Source organism: Leopardus geoffroyi, chromosome D1 (assembly GCF_018350155.1).
Source record: "Leopardus geoffroyi isolate Oge1 chromosome D1, O.geoffroyi_Oge1_pat1.0, whole genome shotgun sequence".
NCBI lineage: Eukaryota > Metazoa > Chordata > Mammalia > Carnivora > Felidae > Leopardus > Leopardus geoffroyi.
In genome coordinates this window covers 57,195,551-57,213,463 of record NC_059329.1, presented here as the reverse complement: position 1 = coordinate 57,213,463, position 17,913 = coordinate 57,195,551, and the positions used below count along the sequence as shown (strand labels likewise).

General features: G+C 38.0%; 1 protein-coding gene and 1 long non-coding RNA gene across 5 annotated transcripts in view; one reads left to right on the top strand and one right to left on the bottom strand.

The window, feature by feature from the left end:
• Positions 1–17,913, top strand: part of RNF169 (ring finger protein 169) — a 109,384-nt gene that overhangs the window by 12,943 nt on the left and 78,528 nt on the right. The gene's annotated exons all lie outside the window — the stretch shown is intronic.
• The window catches only part of LOC123601170, a 43,126-nt gene that overhangs the window by 11,940 nt on the left and 13,273 nt on the right, over positions 1–17,913 (bottom strand). Inside the window, exon 2 of the long non-coding RNA XR_006714011.1 lies at positions 15,011–15,114. This is a non-coding gene — a long non-coding RNA (uncharacterized LOC123601170). The remainder of the gene's footprint in view (positions 1–15,010; positions 15,115–17,913) is intronic.

The following is a 17,913-nucleotide window of genomic DNA, read 5'->3' as shown; positions in this document are numbered from 1 at the left end:
GAATTGGTTCCCATACAATACCCAGTGCTCATCCCAACAAGTGCCCTCCTCCCTGCCCATCTCCCACTTTCCCCTCTCCCCCAACCCCCCCCCCCACCCTTAGTTGTTCTCAGTCCTTGAGAGTCTCTTATGGTTTGCCTCCCTCCCTCTCTGTAACTTTTTTCCCCCCTCCCGCATGGTCTTCTGTTAAGTTTCTCAAGATCCACATATGAATGAAAACATTATGGTATCTGTCTTTCTCTGCCTGGCTTATTTCACTTAGCATAATACCCTCCAGTTCCATCCACATTGCTGCAAATGGCCAGATTTCATTCTTTCTCATTGCCAAGTAGTATTCCATTGCATATATAAACCACATCTTCTTTATCCATTCATCAGTTGATGGACATTTAGGCTCTTTCCATAATTTGGCTATTGAAAGTGCTGCTATAAACATTGGGGTACATGGGCCCCTATGCATCAGCACTCCTGTATCCTTTGGGTAGATTCCTAGCAGTGCTATTTCTGGGTCATAAGGTAGTTCTATTTTTAATTTTTTGAGGAACCTCCACAGTGTTTTCCAGAGTGGCTGCACCAGTTTGCATTCCCACCAGCAGTGCAAGGGGGTTCCCGTTTCTCCACATCCTCTCCAGCATCTATAGTCTCCTGATTTGTTCATTTTAGCCACTCTGACCAGCGTGAGGTGATATCTCATTGTAGTTTTGATTTGTATTTCCCTGATGAGGAGTGATGTTGAGCATCTTTTCATGTGTCTGTTGGCCATCTGGATGTTTTCTTTGGGAAAGTGTCTATTCATGTCTTCTGCCCATTTCTTCACTGGATTATTTTTTGGGTGTAGAGTTTGGTGAGTTCTTTATGGATTTTAGATACTAGCCCTTTATCCCATATGTCGTTTGCAAATATCTTTTCCCATTCCATCGGTTGCCTTTTAGTTTTGTTGTTTGTTTCCTTTGCAGTGCAGAAGCTTTTTATCTTGATGAGGTCCCAGTAGTTCATTTTTGCTTCTAATTCCCTTGCCTTTGGAGATGTGTCGAGTAAGAAATTGCTGCAGCTGAGGTCAGAGAGGTTGTTTCCTCCTTTCTCCTCTAGGGTTTTGATGGTTTCCTGTCTCACATTCAGGTCCTTTATCCATTTTGAGTTTATTTTTGTGAATGGTGTAAGAAAGTGGTCTAGTTTCATTCTTCTGCATGTTGCTGTCCAGTTTTTCCAGCACCATTTGTTAAAGAGACTGTCTTTTTTCCATTGGATATTCTTTCCTGCTTTGTCAAAGATTAGTTGGCCATACATTTGCGGGTCTAATTCTGGGGCCTCTATTCCACTGGTCTGTGTGTCTGTTTTTGTGCCAATACCATACCGTCTTGATGATTACAGCTTTGTAGTAGAGGCTAATGTCTGGGATTGTGATGCCTCCCATTTTGGTTTTCTTCTTCAATATTACTCTGGCTATTCGGTGTCGCAAAGAACCCATTTTCAATTGTTGTGGATAGTTAGCTATCCTTATAGAAAACCAGAAAAAAAAAAATAGATCTTTACCTCATACTATACACAAAAAGTTAATTCCAAATGGATTAAATGTCAAACCACAAAACTTAGAAAATACTAGAAGTATCTTTATGAAAATGGGGTAGAGAAGGATTCTTCATACAAATAAACAGCATAAAGGAAAGTGATAATTTGGACACATTAAACACTTCTGTATGATAATGTAAAGTAAGAAGATAAATCACAGGGTGGAAGAAAATGTTTTCAATGAAATAACCGATTAAAGATTAATATCCAAAATATATGAGAAACCACAAATCGCTATGACAGACACCTCACCAGAAAAATAGTGAAAAAATAGTCTATTTGAATAGACATTTCATGGAAGAGGAAAACTGAAAAGCCAATAAACATCTGGAGTTATGCTCACTATCATTGATAATTAGGGAAAAGCAAATTAAGCCAATGATGAGAGGCTACCAGACTGCATAATTTATGATCAATTAATGATAATTAATGGGGACCCTGCTGGGGAAGTAAAACCCGGTATAACCATTTTGGAGAGCAGTTTGGCCATACCTAGTAAGGTTGAAGAGATACATTCTTTATCTCTTGCCATGTGGCAATTCCGTTAATAGGTGTCTGCCCTATGTATGAATGTGTATGACATTTATGATATATATTCATGTATATACATCTATACACAATTACAAAGTTTTAAAAAATGATGCTCATTATAGTACTGGAAAGAGTAGTAACAGCTGTCCTTGATAGGAAAAGGGATAAAGGGATAAATTATGGTTCAGGCAATTATTGTTTATCTTTCTAGAGAGAACTGTTGTTAATAATTATACATTTCCTGCCAGACTTTACTAGCTTTTTACCTATGCCTAAATATTATATATGGCTTTTTAAAAATGATAAGAATTAGTAAAAAGAAATTGTTTAACTTTCTTTTGATATATAAGGACCAAATTGATGTTTAATCACTTTATTGACTAGGGAAGGTTCTGTTGCCTCAGGATATCACTCACATGTATCCTGTAGTATCTGAAATTCAATACATATTTTCTTTAGGTCCCTTATTCTTGCGGTTCTCTTAAAATGCAGGTACTTTTGAGAAAGAGAACTAGATAAACTTGTTCATATAGGGTAGGGAGGTTTTATCATTTTATGCATTCTTAAAGTTGGGATAGTTTTGGAGAGGGAAATAGCATTTATGGAGTTTACTTTGTATTAGGTCCCATATGTTAGGTTTTATAGTTTACTTGCTAGACATTTATAGAGTATCTAGATGTGTAAGGCATTGAACTAGGTGCTTAAAAAGGGTAGACTTGAAGAGAGCAAGAATGTTTAGAGGAGGATCATTGAAGGAAGAAGAATTATCTTTCATACTTAATAACTGTGCCTGAGTCTATTTTAGAAGATTAGGTTAAAAATAAGTGTCAGACGATTGTGATGAAGATATGTAAGGGAAGAAGAGTGCTGATTAGTCATACTGATAAAGATGGTGCAAGACTGTCCAATTTCAACATCTCACTTTTCTTTCTGGTTTTCTAGAAGAAATGGATAGTATTACTGTGGAGATAGTTGTATGCAAAAGCTGAGCTGGTTTATCCCAGACTGATAACTTTCCATAAGCCTGCTATTAGCTGTTTTGATTTGAAAGATCCTTAGTACTTAGGCTAAGTAAAGATTCTGTTTGTTTATCAGATTATCCCCATTCATTGAACTCTTTCGTGCTTATTGTAAACTGACCCTGGGGAACCTTGGAGGTCCTTCTTGGTGACTTTATTAAGAGCAGGTTTGGGAGAGTGGTGGAACAAACTAAGGCCCTAATAGCATGAGTTAAAGTGAGAAAGGAGAAACAGTGAATATATACACTACTCTTTGGAGGGGTCTGCTGTAAAGGCGGGCAGGGAAACAGGCCAGTACTTGCTGGAGGGCAAGAGCTCAGGAGTTGTTTCTTTTTAAGATAGCTGATATTATGTCATGTTTGTGTATTAGATTTGTGTGTTATCAAAGTAGAGAGGAAGAAATTGATGCTGGAGAGAGTAAAGTGATGAGCTAAGGTGAGAGAAGATGAGACCTGGAACACCAAGGGGAGATTGATTTTATACATGAATAGGGATATTTCTCCCATTGTGGGGACTACTCATTGCTGTCTCTATATTGGACAATTTTAATGGTTTGAAAGTTAAGTTTTCTAGTGAATTAAAATCTACTTCCCTAATTTTAGTATTCAAGTATTTAAAGACCATGATTACTTCTATCTAAATTTTTAGGTTAAACTTCTCAAATTCATTTCTTTGGTCTTCTTCCTCCCTTTCCAAATGTTCTGATCATGCTACAGTAGTTAGAGTTCTTGTAATATAGTATGCTTTTTGGACTTTTGTCCCCTATGATTATCCTACCTGGAAGACTCTATCTTCCCGTCAAATTATACTCATCTTCTCAGGCCCAGGTGAAATATTAAGTGCTCTGTAAAATTTTTTTCACACTCCTACAGGAGTCAGTTATCTTCCTTTGTGCCACCACACAGCATATGCATCACTCATGTCACTGGATTTCAGTTCCTCATTTGTGTATCTGGCACTGCAGTGAACTCTCTGAGGTCAGAGATTATGTCTTTATGTATTCAGCACTTCATATAGTACTTAGAATGTATTAGATACATAGTAAATGTTTAATGGAGGAAAAAGATTTCTAAAAAAAAAAAAAATCCCTAAAAGTTCTTGATTATATGTTATGATTCCTTCTGGTTGGTCATCTTTAAATATGCCACTCAGAGATGACTCTCATACTTTAAATAATACCTGACTAATGCAAAGTGTGGTGGGGCTTACTGTCCCTCCTTCCGGATGCTAAATTCTTTTCTTTCTCTCTCTCTCTTTCTCTTCCTTTCCTTCTCTTCTCTTGTCTTCTCTTTTTTTCTAGATCGAGAGAGAGTGAGGGGGAGAGGGATAGAGAGTATCTTAAGCAGGCTGCATGCCCAGTGCAGAACCTGAGGCAGGCTCCATCTCATGACCCTGAGATTATGACCTGAGCTGAAATCAAGAGTGTATGCTTAAATGACTGAGCCACCCAGATGCCCCTGGATGTAAAATTCTTAATACTGCTAAAGATTGCAGTAGCCTTACTCATACTGAATTTGTCAGCAACAAAACTTGTTTCTTTCCTTGTTTTTTTTTTTTTTTTTTTTTTGGGGGGGGGCATGAATTACTGTCAAGACATCTTCCTCATCACATGATTTACCACAAAATTTTTAAGCTTGAAGATAACTTATTTCCAGTTTTGGTTTGGTTTTTATTTTTCTGAATAGCAGTGGACTTATTTTCCCTTGACTCCCTTCTGTTTTGCCATTTCTCTTGTGTTTTGCTTGTGTTTGGTTCTGTAAAACTTCAACAAAAGATTGGACTTTACTGAAGTTTACCTTTGCCTTAATTATAAAGAAAAGCTTTATTAACTTCAGCTTCCTTCAGACAACAAATTATTTGAAACTTTGGTATAAAATGGTGCTAATGGTATTAAAGATCTTTCTCATTGGTTCATTCTACAAAAATGTTTTAGGCCACTGAGTCTTACACTGAGACACATACCTAGAGACCATCCCTATCTTAAAGGAAATCTTCTAGTTTGGGGAGGCAGAGGCAGCAACAAATAATTATAACACGGGTAATAAATGCTACTACCATTGATAGAAGTGCAGAATGTTATGAGGCCTACAGGAAGCTGATGTAATTCTCTCTGGGTTAAGTGGGAAAAGCTTCACAAAGGAGAGAGCAATGGATCAGCTTTGGAAGTAATCACTGTATAGTGAGAAGGAGAAAAACCATTCTGGAAAGAGGAAGTGGCATATATAAAGTCATAGAGGAGACAGGGTATGGCATATCCAGGAATAGATGTCTTAAGTCTGGGGAGGGGAGAGGTATTGCGGGAATGGAAAAATGTGGCTGGAGTGGTAGATTGGGTACAGTTTATAAATCTTGTAGGCAGAAAGAAGCCAGGAGGATGATAGGGTAAGGTCTGTGTTTTATAGAAAACCAAGGAAGCAGTGTTGATGGTAGATGGAAAGACACAGAGTCCAAGAGAGCAATTAGGCTACCATTTAATACACACAGAATCTGTACCAAATAGATATTGGAGGATTAAAACAATTTTTTTTAATGTTTATTTATTTTTGAGAGAGAGAGAGCGCGACAGAGACAGAGTTGTGTGTGGGGGGAGAGGCAGAGAGAGAGGGAGACACAGAATCCTAGATAGGCTCCAGGCTCTGAGCTGTCAGCACAGAGCCTGATGTGGGGCTCAAACCCACAAACTGTGAGATCATGACCTGAGCCATAGTTGGATGCTTAACCAACTGAACCACTCAGGCGCTCCTAGATATTGGAGGATTAGATGAGAAAAGTAACCCTATTATGGTAGGTAGTACTCCCATTTTACAGATGAAGAAACACAGGCTTTGGGAGCGTAAAGACTATTAATATTTATCCTGTGGGTGGTAGCTTTGAACGCATGTAGTATAGCTCCAAATCCAGCACTCTTTCTAATTTTGGTATCATTCCACCTTGTGGACTAGTGTGAATGATTCTTTGACTCAAACAGAGCAGAAATTAAATCCAAAGGATTTTGTGCTAGGATGATGGATATAGTGGGACAACCATATGGTGGTCTTGTTCTGCCTACATCTACAGGGCCTCCCTCTCTGCAGCATTCCTATACCTGTATTTGCATCTATGACATCTTTTATTGTGTGTCTACTGTTGATTTGACTGTGCTGATCCAATGCAAGCTGCCTAACCATGTCTAATTGTTTGGGCCATTTCTGGACTAAACAAGGAAGCTTACTGCTTTCACTCTACTTTTGTTTAATATGTGCGTTTGCAAATTCTGTTGATCTCTGTTACTTTGTCTTTCTCCAATCCATGTATCTTAGTCAATTTGGGCTGTTATAGCAGAATATCATGGACTAGGTGGCTTATAAACAACAGAAATTATTTTCTCATGGTCCTGGAGGCTGGGAAGTCAAAGATCAAGATGCTAGTAGATTTGGTGTCTTGTGAGGGCCCACCTCCTAGTTCACGAACTCATTTTCTTGCTGTGTTTGTCCTCACTTGGTTGAAAGGCAGAGGAGCTCTCTAGCATCTCTTTCATACAGGCACTAATCCCATTCATGAGGGCAAAGCCCTCATGACCTAATCGCCTTTGCAAGGCCCCACCTCTAAATGCCATCACACTGGGGATTAGGTTTCAACATATGAATTTGCAGAGGGGGGATGGGGTGGGGGGGGGGAGGTGGTAATGCAAACATTTAGCACCAGGCATTGATAGCTAGAGTCAGCAGGCCAGACCCAGCCTGCTGCTCATTTTTGTAAATAAAGCTTTTCTTGGAACACAGCCATACTTATTGTCTATGGCTGCTTTCAAGCTACAGTAGCAGAGTGGACAGAGACCTTATGGTCTGCAAAGCCTGAAATATTTACTCTCTGGCCACGAGTCTATAGTCTTGGGCTACTCATTATTCTTTCCAAATCACGATACAAATCAGGTTAATTCTTTAAGCTAAGGGAGCAAGATGCAACTTGAAATTTGAGTATTTATTAATTTTTATTAGCAGTTAATTTAGTAAGTACTTTAAAGTTGACCCACTAATACATATATGAAAAAACACTTTGGTGCCATTTTTTTTTTCATTGAATTTCTCATATTTTCCTACAATTCCAAGAAATTTCTATCCCTGATATATATCCCTATATCCTTATAGGGAAGTTTCTACATTCAATGAATATCAGTTATGTAGCCAACACTGTACCAGACACATTACATTAAATCACATTTAATCATTCATAATAGTTCATTTAAGGGAGTTATTGTTACCCTTTTGGGAATGGGGAAACTGAGGGCTAGAGATGTTGTGGTGTGCCCAGAGAGTATCTGAGTGGTATCCACAGCCCGGGATTTTGTACTTAAGAAGTTATCAGGTATACTCATATGTTTGGTAAAGTGCTATATTAAAAAAAAGTATTTAACTGAGTGACCAACCCAGGCAAGCACTGCTGATAGAATCACAGAAGTACCTCCTTCATACTGTATGTAGGGGGGATTCTGCCCAAATTTGGCATTGTTACCACATAAAAGTAAAGAACAACCTATTCCCCAAGCATGTGGGGTAACAGGTTTTATAGTTTATTAATAGTCGTACCATATTAATAAGATTAAATATGTTAGTATCATCATTGCTTCTGACCGGGTGAAGTTTAGATTCCTTAGCCTAACTTCATAGAGAACCTTGTTGAAGGTTCTCCATAATCTAGCCCGAGCCTACCTTTCTGGCCCGTACAACCTTTCTGTTTTAGTTAAACACTGTTTTATTCACTGTCCAGCCTTTATACTTCATGCTTTGTTGTTCGCATGAATTGCTTTTTCTCCATCTTTTTAATTAACTAAATTTTACCGGTTAGACTCTGCTTCGTCCCATCTTTTTTTTTTTTTTTTTTTTTTTAAATGTTTTTATTTATTTTTGCGACAGAGAGAGACAGAGCATGAGCAGGGGAGGGGCAGAGAGAGAGGGAGGCAGAATCGGAAGCAGACTCCAGGCTCTGAGCTGTCAGCACAGAGCCTGATGTGGGGCTCGAACCCACAGACCGCGAGATCATGAGCTGAGCTGAAGTCGGAAGCTTAACTGACTGAGCCACCCAGGCGCCCCATGCTTCATCCCATCTTAAAGTCTTGCCTCTCCTTCCCAGCCCTGGTTCTCTTCCTCCTGTGGGTGGGCGGATGAGTATTGCAGTATTGGCTTGTAAGCTTCACTAAGCAATTGTTTATTTTGTGATATTGCATCTGTCATCATCTCTGTTGTTATTTAAATCTTTTTAAAAACTTGATGAATTTGTCTTCATTAATAAGCTATATTATAAATGCTTTGGGCAAAGGGTCTCATACTTTTTTTTTTTTTCAAGGGTTTTAAAAAAATGTTTATTTATTTTGAGAGAGAGAGCATGCAAGCAGTGGAGAGACAGAGAGAGACAGAGAGAGAGAGAGAGTCCCAAGTAAGCTCCATGCTCAGTGTGGAGCCCGATATGGGGCTGGATCTTGTATCTGTGAGGTCATGACCTGAGCCGAAATCAAGAGTCGGATGCTCAACCAACTGAGCCACTAGACGCCCCTCAAGTTTTTATTTAAATTCCAGTTAGTTAACATATAGTGTAGTATTAATTTCAGGTGTCATGCCTTGTTTTGTGTGTTTTTTCTTCCCACAGCAACTCCCTTCTTCACTGGTCATTCCTGCTTTAATTTCCTAATCTCTGGAAACTTTTTTCATTATTCTTACATACTTTTTACATGATAACTTAATATTTTTGTTCCTTTTGTGACTTCTACATTTATATTTGTTTCTTTTTCCACTTGTTTATTGCTATTTCTATGCTTAGTGTTTGTTTGTTTTCTTTAAGCAGGCTCTGTGCCCAGCGTGGGGCTTGAACTCATGACCCCTAGATCAAGAGTTGTTGCTCTACCAGTGGCACCAGTCACATGCCCCTGCTTAATGTTTTTTGTTTTTTTTATGTTTGAAATTATAAGGCATTGAGTCTGGCAACTTGCATCTCTCGTTTAATCTAAATGGTTTTCTATCTTTCTATCTTATTATTTCTTTCTTATATCTCCCATTATTAAAAAGTCTTTATATAAAATTTTAATGGCAGAATAATCATGCATTATATAGACTGTCTGTAATTAGCCTAACCATTCTCTCAAAATTGGACTTTTAGGTTATTCTCAGTTTTTGTTTTGCAATTATGAATAGGTTGCAATGAAAATCTTTTTATGTAAAAGTTTTTATGTATTTTAGATTATTTTCTTAGATTCCTGGATATTAATTATTAGGTCAAAAGTTGTAAGCATTTTATATGTTCTTGGTATGTGAGCTGTAACATTTTGATTTGATTAGTTCTTTGCCAAAGGATAGTTTTAAAATACAAGCAGTATAAGTTCATGTAGTGGTAATCTGTGGTGTTAATTACAGTACTTAAGTAAACAGTCTTAAAGTTTGGTATTAACATTTTATTAGCTTTTAACTTTTTCTCTCTGCCCTTCTTTTCCCCAGGTAACCACTCTTTATATTGCTTGCTATAAATTGTTATTTGTCTTGGGCAAGTGGGGAAATGAACAGTTGCGTTAGTTTAAGACAGTTAGTACTTGGACAGTTAGTACTTGGCTGTCATCTGAACTCTTAGAGTTAGAAGGAGTAAACCAAAAAATCGTAGATAAAATAGAAAACACTTTAGTTTCATTTTAGAATGGATTTGTGGTTCACTCTGCATGTCTCCACCTTCCTAATTCTAAATGATATGCTTAATTTAACATTAAGATTTCTCCTTTCACTTACTCTATTTGATAGTGGTTGTTTGGTGGATAGTACAAGCAGGTAACCTTGAAATTAATATGGATAATGCCCTCTTGTATCCTGTGGATCTCTGCACTTACATATGTTTTGTTATAGAAGATGTACTTGGGTTCATTGTCTTCCTTTTGCTTTTGTGCACCTCTATCTCTTGCTGTTCTAGGCAGCTCTTTTTTTTTTTTTTTTTAAGATTTTGTTTTTAAGTAATCTCTACATCCAATATGGACTCAAACTTATAACGCTGAGATCAAGAGTCACATGCTCTACTGACTGAGCCAGCCAGGTGCCCCTGTTCTATGCAGCTCTTAAATGTTTAGTTTTATAACTCTTTGACATTCTATAATTGTCTCACCCAACCAAGTATGTTTTTCCTCCCCTAGAAAGATTTTAAGTTTCTTTAGGACTTGGAACACAAATGTTTTTACCTTTACTGTATCCCTTTCTTGATTTCCTCGAAGGAATATTCTCTACTTTTGTATTCTTACTCACTGCTCATTCCTTCTATAGTAATGGTCTGTTGTCTGATGATAAAAATTTGTCTTTTCCACTGCTTATGAAAAATGTAGATTTTGATTCTGGCTATGATGGAGCAGATTGTAGCAGACCAAAACTCCTGTTGAGAATAACTAGAAAAGCCTGATTTAAAAAAAAAAAAATCTATATGAAGGCATTGATACGTTGCTAAAGCAGCCAGGACTTCAGACATTTGTGGTCTCTTGGCGAATGGAGAGTGTAACTTTAAGAGGTGGAAGGATAGGAAAGCTTTCTTCATGGGGCTGGGGATACAAAAATTGTAGTTCAAGGCTGACAGAGCAACAAGAACTTGAGAGGCCAAGATCCCAGAGAGAAGGGAGGTACATTTCCCCACTCCCTTTTCTCCCTCTACCTGCTTTTTTATCTTAAGGATTTGTTGATTCTTAAACTGTGGAGGGTAAAAAAAGGGCTAAGAACCTTCACAGAAAGCTACTGAAAAGCAAAGGATTCTTGTAGCAAGCAGTTCTTTAGTGGAGAGAAAATTTGAAGACCTTCCAAGGGAAGTAGTCCTGGTAAACACCCGGACTCTCAGTTGGACCTCTGAAGGGCTACAAAGCAGGGTAAGCTTTACAAGCTTTACAAAGACTGCAGCCAGCCTTGAATCAGCTCCTGTCCTGATTGGATTGTGAGGTGATCTGCCCTCATTCTAAATGCTTATGGAGAATATGATGAATCCTCTGTAGGAATGTAATATCATCCAGAGCCTCTACAGTTTTTCATACACAATGAAAGACATTCTAATAAAAATTACTGGGTAAACCAAGAAACCAGACCAGGAATTAAAGCAGATAGTATAGTAATAGATTCATGGTATCCCAGTCATCTGATAATTTATTCAGTGTCTCTAATTGAAGGATATTTAGGTTGTTTTCAGTCTTTAGTATTGTGAGGATCCACAGTGAACATTATTTAAAAAAATTTTTTTTTAAATGTTTACTTTTGAGACAGAGAGAGACAGAGCATGGGCAGGGGAGGGGCAGAGAGAGAGGGAGATACACAATCCGAAGCAGGCTCCAGGCTCCAAGCCATCAGCACAGAGCCCCACACGGGGCTCGAACTCGTCAACCTGAGATCATGACCTGAGCCAAAGTCAGACGCTCAACCGACTGAGCCACCCAGGCGCCCCCACAGTGAACATTCTTTTTTTTTTTTCAACGTTTATTTATTTTTGGGACAGAGAGAGACAGAGCATGAACGGGGGAGGGGCAGAGAGAGAGGGAGACACAGAATCGGAAACAGGCTCCAGGCTCTGAGCCATCAGCCCAGAGCCTGACGCGGGGCTCGAACTCACGGACTGTGAGATCGTGACCTGGCTGAAGTCGGACACTTAACCGACTGCGCCAACCAGGCGCCCCATGAACATTCTTATACGTAACATCTTTGTACACATCTGTGAGATATCTTTAAGATAAAGGATACCTTTGCTAACTCGTCTTTATCAAACTCTTTGATTTTTGCCAATCTGATAAAAAGAAGTGTTTTGTTTTAAAAGTTCTTGGTATCTTAAAATGTGAGTGACATTGAACACATTTTAATATGTTTATAAGTCATCTGAATTTATTTTTAAATGTCTATTTATTTTGAGAGAGAGAAAGAGAGTACATGCAAGCAGGGGAGGGGCATAGAGGGAGAGAGGATTCTAAGCAGGCTCCGTGCTTCTTCCTTCAGGGGGTCAACCTCACAAACCACAAGACTATCAAGAGTTGCGTGCCAACCTCTGACTTTATTTTTACTATAAGCCACCTGTTCATGTTGTTTGCCTATTGTTTTATAGGGATTTTAGGCTTTTTTAAAAAAAATTATTAAAGAAGTAATAAGGAATTGTGGATAAGAGCACAGATTCTGGAGCCAGATTGCTTGGGTTCAAGTCATAGCTCTTTCACTGACAGCAGCATAGCCTTGGGCAAATTAAATGCTCTATAAAATTGGGATAATAGTATGTCCCCTTTGGGTCATTATAACGATTAGATGAGTTAATAAATACAAAGTGCTTAGAAATGAGCCTGGCATAATGTAAGTGTTACATAACTGCTGGCCATCATAATGGTGCTGCAGGTGGTGATAGAGATGGAAATTACCCAAAGAGAATTTTTTTATTTGCCCAAGGATAAATAGCTAGTAAGTCTGAGTATTCAAATTAGGATCTAGGTCTTGGGACCTGAGTCCAAAGTTCTTGTTCTTTCTGATGTACTGATAAGAATTTGAATGTACAGGGGTGAAAACTCAAGCATAGCCAGGTAGCAAGGAATGATTAACTTTGGATTTGGGAGTTGTTAGGGTTAACATCTTCCCAGTACAGTTGAGTGAGTTTCTTTTTCTAATTTTGTATTGAATATGACTTGTCAGTGATGCTTCATTCCTGAGGTTTTGGTACAATTAGAAAAATGCCTGTCTTCTATTTTGTTTTGTTTGTTTGCCTTTATTAATAACCCAGTCACCCCACCCCAGAGAAAATCCTTTTCAGGAAGGACCTTCAAGGAAGTATAGCTGCTCCTCCAGTTCACATTAGACTGAATGCAATACTCTGTTTAGGTCACCAGCCACAAGGATGTGTCATTCTTAAGACATCATATCCTTAGAGAGTTTCTCTTCCTGTTAAACATAGTAGTAGTTGCAGGACAGGCATTAAGAAAGAATTACAACCATTGGATTCATTTACAAATACCAAGATATTCAGCACCTCAGTGACACCTGAAGTAGTTTCTAGCTTGTCTTTTCTGTGCAGTGAAGGAAAGGTGAGTGGTTGTTTCTATGCTACTGAAACACTTGAAAATCCCTATAGAAGCTGGTAGAGGAATTGGGTTTGGGACTAACTTCTCTGGACTAAGGAGGGTAGTGATGTTTTTAGTCTCCCACGTTATCAATATCATTCACCAAAATATTAGATTTGTTACCAAGGATGAGCCTACAATGCCACATTATAATCACACAGTCTGTAGTTTGCTTTAGAGTTCACTCTTGTATGTTCTTTGGGTTTGGACAAATATATAATGACATATATCCATCATTATAATATTGTACAGAGTATTTTTTTTTTTTTTTTTTTTTTTTTAATTTTTTTTTTTTTTTTTCAACGTTTATTTATTTTTGCGAGAGACAGAGCATGAACGGGGGAGGGGCAGAGAGAGAGGGAGACACAGAATCGGAAACAGGCTCCAGGCTCTGAGCCATCAGCCCAGAGCCTGACGCGGGGCTTGAACTCACAGACCGTGAGATCATGACCTGGCCGAAGTCGGACGCTCAACCGACTGCGCCACCCAGGCGCCCCCAGAGTATTTTTTTATTAAAATTTTTTAATGTTTTATGTTTTATTTATTTTTGAGAGAGACAGAGACAGAGTGGGAGCGGGGGAGGGGCAGAGAGAGAGGGAGACCCAGAATCTGAAGCAGGCTCCAGGCTCTGGACTGAGCATCAGCACAGAGCGCCATGGTGGTGTTTGAACTCACAAACTGTGAGATCATGACTTGAGCTAAAGTCAGACGCTTAACCAACTGAGCTACCCAGGTGCCCCTGTATAGTGTGTTTTTACTGGGGTAAGAGTTCTCTGTGCTCTGCCACCTCATCCCTACCCCCCTCCATTCATGGCAAACCCTGGTCTTTTTTTTTTTTTTTGTCTCCATAATTTTGTCTTTTCTAGAATGTCATGTGGTTGGAATCATTCAATATGTAGCTTTTTCAGAGTGGCTTCTTTCACTTAGTAATATGCATTTAAATTTCCTCCATGTCATTTCATGTCTTTAATAGCTCATTTCTTTTTAACACTAAATAATATTCCATTTTCTGGATGTACCACAGTTTATTTATCCATTTATTTACTGAAGGATATCTTGGTTGTCTCCAAGTTTTAGTGATTATGAATAAAGCAGATAAAAATATCTTTGTGCAGGTTTTTGTGTGGACATAAGTTTTTAACTTCTTTGTGTAAATATCAAGGAGTACAATTGATGGATCATATGGTAAGACTGTTTAGTTTTGTAAGAAACTGCCAGACTGTCTTCCAAAGTGGCTGTACCATTTTGCATTCTCACTAGCGGTGAATGAGTTCCTGTTGCTCCACATCCTCGCCAGCATTTGGTTTTCTCCATGTTTTGGATTTTGGCTATTCTAATAGGTGTGTAGTGGTATCTTGTTTTAATTCATAACTCCTTAATGACCTATGATATGGAGTATCTTTTTATGTGCTTATTTGCCATGTGTATATCCTTGGTGAGGTGTCTGTTAAGGTCTTTTACCCATTAAAAAAAAATCAGATTGTTTTCTTTTGAATTTAATAGTTCTTTGTATATTTTTTAAAAAACTTATAATTTTTTTGAAGTAATCTCTGCATCTAGCATGGGGCTTGAACTCACAACCCCGAGATCAAGAGTTGCATGCTCTACTGACTGAGCCAGCCAGGCACCCCTACCCTAGTTCTTTGTATATTTTAGGTAATAGTCTTATGTTTATATCAGCTATGTCTGTTGCAAATATTTTGTCCAGTCTGTGGTTTATCTTCTCATTCTCTTGACATTGTCTTTTGCAGAGCAGACATTTTTAATTTTAATGATGTCTACGAATTATATTTTTGATAGTATATATGAAAAGGCATCACCATACCAGGGTCATCTGGGTTTTCTCCAGTTGCTCTGCTCTAGTGGTAGTATTGCAGGTGTTTCAGCCATAATTTCATCTTTTGGAGTGGAGGAATCTGACTTATGACCCTGGAAAGGCAGAGGGAAATAAAGAGAAAAAAGTCCCACATCAGCAGACAGCAGCTCTTGTATTATAAGTGATTGTTTTTTTTCTTTATTAAAAGGTGGGGAACCTGAAAGGTTAATAATGATTGATAAATATCTTAGTATAATTAATAATGTTGATTTTATACATGTTTTCCAGTCAGCTTTAAGAGACATTGTAAAAGATTGTGATTTAAAAGGGGAGATTTTCATTTTTCTGGCCCTTTTCTGTTCCATTTCTCAATAGTTCAAGCAGATTGAAACACATTTCAAAAAGCTTCAAAGAAATTATTTAGATATTATAGCTACTCTTATGTAAGTTTAAAATCTAATAGCATTTTTACCATCATGTTAAACTTTAATAGAGTATTTCAGAATTTGGAGAAACCTATTGAGTAGTAAATTAAAATTAAATAAAAATATTGTTACTGAATCATTAACTTTACAAGTTATCTAGTGTGTTGCCACCCTTGTCTCGCAGGTAGAAATGAGATCTAAAGAGATTTTAATTTTAGTCCATGGTGTGTGTGTGTGTGTGTGTGTGTGTGTGTGTGTGTGTGTGTGTGTGTCAGGAAAGCCCAAGACCACCCAGTTATGATGATTCACCAGCAGTACTAATAGGACACAGCATATAGTTATGCTCATGGCTATGAATTATTATAGTGAAAGGATATAATTCAAAATCAGCAAAGGCACATAAGACAAAGTTCAGGGGAAACCAGATGAAAGCTTCCAGAGTCCACTTTCAGTTAAGTTACACAGGACATGCTTAATTTCCCTAGTAACAAGTTGTTACAACACATGTGAAATGTTGCCAACTAGGGAAGCTCATTAGAGTTTTTATTAGGGGCTGATGATGGGCACCCTCTGCCTAGCATGTGCCAAAATTACAGACTCCCAGCCCGAAAGAAGGTATTCACCATAACTGTATTGTTTCTATAAATAATTTAGGTGTAGTAAACCTGTACCTAATCAGTTGTGGGGGTGCAAACTCTACTGAAATCCAAGTTCCTAGGCCCCAGTCAGCCAAGGGCCGACCTTGTAAGTGGGCCTTTTGAGATAGGCAGTGAGGCCTGCTGTGTTAATTCTTTTCTACGTTGTGTGTATGTGTGCGTGTGTGTGTGCGTGTGCGTGTGTGTGTATGCGACATTTAGTATATAGTGTACTTTTATTAAATGTTAGCTGTTTTTATTTATTATAGGGATTCTTCATTGATTACTCCTTCTATTAATTGTGATCTTCTGCATTCCTAGGAGGTAGGTTGGCCAGTATTTTGATCTTTATTTGATAGGTGAAGAGACCAAGGCAAAGAGAAGCCTTGGCATTTCTAGATACTTTCACTTGATTGACCGAGCAGGTATTAGAATCTAATATGGGTTTTTTTTTGCAAGTCCATAGGATAAAGATGGGTTTTTTTTTTTCCTTGTTGACATTTCTAGAGGGCATTAGTAAAATGGGAAATAGGATTAAATATTTAAATTAGTGTCATGTTGGACCAATTCACAGTTTTTTTGTATTTATGTAATTTGTGAATTTTGGGGCACAATGCCATTTAATGTAGCACAGTTCTGTTGGGGCAAAAAATGATCTTGACTATTTAGCATTTTGTATTGTTAAAGCATTAAACATCATTAATCTTTAAAAAAATTTTTTTAATGTTTATTATTTTTGAGAGAGAGAGACAGAACGTGAGCGGGGGAGGAGCAGAGAGAGAGGGAGACACAGAATCTGAAGCAGGTTCCAGGCTCTGAGCTGTCAGCACAGAGCGCTACGTAATGCTCAAACTCACAAACCATGAGATCTTGACCTGAGCCCAAGTCAGAGGCTTAACTGACTGAGCCACCACCCAGTTGCCCCTAAACATTATTAATCTTAATCTGAGATTAAGCTAATCTATATTAGTACTGATTTTGGTGAATGTAAATTGGTACTTCACCTCTACCCTACCCATTACCTTTTACTCTCAAATAAGTCAAGGCCCAGATTTCAGTCAGTATGCTGAGTTCCACTTGGCCTTATATATAAACTTTGAGATTTCTATTAATAGGTGTCCGAAAGTTAATTTAACTTGCAATGTAATATACTTATCAAAGCAATTGAATAATTATATTTTTTTCTTGTAAGTTGTAATTGCAAGTAAACCAGACCAAACCACAACTTCTTTCTCTCTCCAATACCAGAGACAATTTTGTAGTTAGTAGATTTTATTGCATTCCACTATACTGGCTGAAATAGTTTATAGTGTTTTAATTTTCATTATACTCATTTAATCCTCATAATGGCCGGTCATAATACTCTGATTTTACAGAAGAGGAAGTAGTTGAGATGAGTTCTCCAAAGCTCTGGAAACTTCTAAGTTGGGGATCAGTCTTTTAACTTTGTATTATTTACACTATGTGATGAAGATGGTAAGCTCTTTGGACAGTTTGTTCTAAATGTTAGCAAGACCGTTTTCAAGAAAACAAATTCTCCAACAGTAAATAAAAATTGTCATCATTTCCACCAGGCCACCACTAAAATATTTTTGGTCCCTTGTGTTGGATAGTAAATTTATAAGCCTGAATAAGACTGTGTTCCTCATGTTGCTCCTCAAATAAAAATAAAGATTTGGAATTTTTATTTATTTATTTAAAAAAATTTTTTTTTTCAACGTTTATTTATTTTTGGGACAGAGAGAGACAGAGTGTGAACGGGGGAGGGGCAGAGAGAGAGGGAGACACAGAATCGGAAACAGGCTCCAGGCTCTGAGCCATCAGCCCAGAGCCTGACGCGGGGCTCGAACTC